We start from the raw sequence: 4872 nt of genomic DNA on the forward strand, positions 1-4872 counted from the left end.
TGAAAAAAACTCTTCAACAGCCTCTTTAATTAGATCTCCAATTACAGGCATCCACCATTATTATAGTTTTCTCGCTAGCTTTTGTAGAAAGACTTTTGTAGATGCTCTTATAACTTTTCTTTTGAATAATAAATAAAGCTAAAAAGAGAAGCACTACTTCAAATAATCATCGACTACTTTGATCCAATCAATGATTTGGTTACCTTGTCCCCTAAAAAAGGAAAGATATATATTATTTTGATTTTGTTCTGCATTTTGGCACAAAGGCAATCTCTTGCTGCAGGACGCAATCCGTTCAATATGGGAACTGCAAACAGGCTGATAGCTACTACATGGACAAAGAAAATAAGCAAAGCCGAGCAGATGTGGTCTTCATTTGTCGATGTCTTGATAAAGTGATAAGAGGTTCAAATATATGAGATAGCCTTTTTATGGTTCAACTGAATGAAAGAAATAAGTTATTTCGTAAACCTAAAATCTTTTTTTTAAGGGTAGTAAACCTAAAATCTTGTAACTTGACGTTATACATGCCTTTTGTATGACACAAAGTGTGTTAGATTACAAAATGAAGGTCATGGTGAAGTATCACAATTGGATTACAATGTTACTCCTACTACAAAGTTTGTGTGATAGGGATTCTGAAAAGACATTGTAACCATGCTATAAGTTTGATTTTTTTTCATGTTCCTATATATATTTGATTCATCCGTGCCGAAGTCATAATCTTTCATTGTTTGAAAAAGAGTCTTAATCTTTCTGAAAATAACCGAACATTTTGCACGCATTCGTAATAACGGAGGACATTGAATTTCTATAATGAGTAGAAAAATTTTCTTGGGGGAACGATCAAAATACATAAATACTTGTGTATTAATTGAAAAAGGTTTGTGAGTTTCGCATAAATATGTACTAAAAATAATTCAATAACCATGCAATAGCGTTTGCGACGACCACCAAGAAATACTCCTCGATTTTTGCCCAATTAATAGAGAAGTATTTTGTTCTCACCATTTCACCAAAAAGGATGAGATGGATTGTCTTGATGTTATTTTCAACATTTTGGCATGGAAGTAAAACTCTTGGCGCGTGAAGCAATCTATCCAAGTGGCCACTATTTTTTGAGCTTGGTAAACTGATGATGGATACAAACAAAAATCTTTCTTTTCCTTTGGTATATCGACTCCTCAAACTTGTGCTAGTTCTTCCTATGCGACGGCGTCGGTGGAAAGGTGTTTCTCAGTAGTGAAAATTGTGAAGACGGACCTGCGATATCGAATCAGAGATGGATTTACGAATGACGCAACTCCAAATGATGGTATCATAGTTCGTTTTCAGAATATGGATGATTGTACTCGCAGTGTGAAATTATAAGAGGTAACCACTTTTGTAAATAGTTTTTTTTGTCACATTATGTTGTCATCACATTTATCCCTGTGACCCTGTATGAATGCTTACTATTTACAATATATTATTTTTTATGCGTGGTGTTAGATTATTGTCAACTATAGTTATGGCTCTAAGTCTAGTCCGACCCAGTGACGATTTATCCTAGATTCGCCCCCTCACCAAAAAGGATGAGATGGATTGTCTTGATGGAGAGAATTCCTTATTTGACACTGGGAAAATGAGTCGTTCCTTTCTTGGCCCTGAAATTTTTTCCGTTCCCTATTTGACACTCACTTCAACTTTCATCCCTAATTTGACACTACTGTCAAATCCGTTAGCTAACGGTGTTAAGTGGCTGTTAAAAAGACGTTTTTGCCCCTAGAAAAAAAACGGCGAAGCAAATTTGAGAGAAAAAAAAACTGCGCCCGCCTTTGATGCATGCGCCCAGCTGCAAAAAAAAGGCGCAGGTTTTTGTTTCCTCTCAAATTTGCTTCGCCGCTTTTTTTTCTAGGGGCAAAAACGTCTTTTTAACAGCCAGTTAACACCGTTAGCTAACGGATTTGACGGTAGTGTCAAATTAGGGATAAAAGTTGAAGTGGGTGTCAAATAGGGAACGAAGAAAATTTCAAGGCCAAGAAAGGAACGACTTATTTTTCCAGTGTCAAATAAGGAATTGTCTCGTCTTGATGTTATTTTCAACATTTTGGCATGGAAGGAAAACTCTTGGCGCGTGAAGCAACCTATCCATTTCAAGATGGTAAAAGGCCAACAAGGTGATGGCAATGGGCTACATGCCCACATAGGGGATAAGCAAAACCGGGCACACGGTGGTAATGGTACCATTGTCACGTCTTGACAATATCCTCTTTGGCAGGGCTTAATGCAGTCTCAGCTTATTGTCCATAGCACTGTTCAAGTAAACTCTTTTTTCTTTCTCCCCCTCAAATGAATTACAGTCCTTTTTTTAACTTCACTAAGTTCAGCTTGTCATAACATTGTAGTAATAAGCTAAAACCATTTAGCGCATGTTTGGATCACAACTCGATTATTATAATCTAGGTTATGCATAGGATTATTATAATCAAGATTATGGATTATAATAACCAGATTGTTTGGTGTCTTATGGATTATGGTGATTGACTATGGTTGGTTAAAGTGAGAAATTTCTATTTTATTCTTTATAATTTGGCAAGTTGGATAATCATTGGCGGGCAAGGTGGACTTTCAACACTCATAATCCTCTATAACCTGTCTTACCTGGATTATGAGATTATGGTAGTCAAGATTATAGTAATCCATCGTATAATCAATTATGTTTGGATCAAAACTTGAATTATATAATCTGATTATTATAATCAGATGGTATGAAACAGGGCCTTAGATTCCTCCTTGGCAAAAAAAAATAGGGAAGAGTACCAAAACATCTATACTCTGAAAACTTGCTGTGGCGACTGTACCTGCATACCTGTACGGAACCGTCAGGAGTAGTAGCGCTAGCCAGGTAAAGAAACGTTACGTCTGACGATGGAATACATAATGAAATACACACAACAAAGAAAAAGAGGGGGTAACATGCGCATCACATGAAGAACTTCTCACCAGCCCGGATGAAATCTCTGGGTGAACCAAAAGACTCGACCAGGACACAGTTCGCTCTGAAGGTTTTCACTGCCCGGGGGTGGCCACACGCTTCCATGTGTCGGTCTGATCCGTGAGCTGTGCTGTGACCGGCTCCTCCCCTATCCCTGCGGGGGAGAGGACCGGGGGTTTGTCTCATGACCGGCGCGCGGTCCCCCCGCCCCGACCGCATCCGATCGGGCGCCTTTCCTCCCTTCCCTTCCCTTCCGCATCGCCAGGCCCCGGCTCCTCCACCGCTGCGGCGCTACCGTCCGCCGCGCTTTGTTCGTATTCGTAGCGCGCCGGTGTCCGCGTCACGCCCGCTGGTTTCTCTTTCACATCCACCTCGTCCTCTCGCTACGTGTGCTCATGCAAGCCCGATCGTATCCGGGAAGGATGCGGCGTCGTTCTCGTGTAGCAGCCCCAAGACGGAAGAGGACGCGGTCGTATCCTGTACGTATTCCTGTGCTCGGTCATAGCATCGGACGTTTTGGTTGCCGTGAAATTTCAGCGTGGGATGGCTGGCTGGCTGGCTGGATGCGCTGCGAGTCCGGCGTGGGCAGACAGCCAACTACCAGCGGCGGCAAGTGCGAGTCAGCGCCATTAAAGAAACCGGGAGTGGGCAACCTATGAGATGCCATGAATGACTGAAGAGGCCCCCGCTCAGGAGCCACGAGATGGAGATGGTGGTGGCGGCCAGCCATCTCCCATCTGCCAGTGCCTAGTGGGAGAAGAACAGGGTTCTTCGCTCCCATGTGGGGCAGGGGCAGAGAAAAACGAAGGGAGAGATGCTGTGAAGCAGTACACGCTGGTACTACTGCTAGTCCTACACTACACGGGTGTCGTAAGAGACACGGTGGTTGGTGGGCACGAGCACAAATCTAGAAGGATTCAGCGCTGGTTGAGTTCCAACCAAATTCCAAAAAAAGTGCTACAGCAGTCATTACATCGAATCTTACGATACGTGCATGAAGCATTAAATGTAGACAGAAAAAAAACTAATTGAACAGTTTGGTTGAAAATTGCGAGACGAACATTTTAAGCCTAATTAGTCTATGATTGAACACTAGTTGCCAAACAAAAACAAAGTGCTACAGTAACCAAATTCTCAAAATTTGCAAACTAAACACAGTGTCAATGGCCAATTGGGATGCGTGTGAACCTAAAAATTAGCAGGAGTAAGCAAGCAGCAGTACTGCATCGATCGCCAGCCAGGCAAAAAGATCCCGTGGGATGCATGCATCACAGTCACAGCATCAGCCATTGCGCATATGGCGATATGAATGATGTGGAACTGGAGCTGTACTGGATGGTTATCACTTATCAAACGTTTCTTGCGGTAACTATCTGAGCCCGAGCCGAAAGCTCGGAGTTGGTAACCGGAAGAAGCCCTTTTTAATCTGCCATGATATCCATCCTTTGAGTTGTGGTTGGATCGGTTATAAAATAAATAATGGTTGTGATAAGAAGACGCTAATGGCTATACTAGCTAGCTACTATGCTCCATGACGTCCTGCCATGGCTCACTCACTCTCTTTCAGCTCCATCGCTTTTCCGTTATGTAAGCTCCCGCAACCACCGGTCTCCTCAACTCAGATTGTTAATAAAACGCTGTGCCAACCGCCACCTACAATGTGGCGCACACCGCACAATAACTAGAACACTCTTGTCCTTTTTTTTCTCTCCCCCCGGCTAGAGGCATGCATGAGGACATACCATTTGCCAGTCGAGCATTAGCAAAAGGCCCTGTGCATTTGTTGCAATGATGCCTCTCAATGATGCACAGGCAACCTTCGTGCGTCAGTGTCCAATACTGCTGCTCATCATTGTAGTTAGCACTGATCACCTGGTGTTGCACTCGTGCCCTAA

This window comes from Miscanthus floridulus, chromosome 5 (genome assembly GCF_019320115.1).
Source record: "Miscanthus floridulus cultivar M001 chromosome 5, ASM1932011v1, whole genome shotgun sequence".
NCBI classification, from domain to species: Eukaryota; Viridiplantae; Streptophyta; class Magnoliopsida; order Poales; family Poaceae; genus Miscanthus; species Miscanthus floridulus.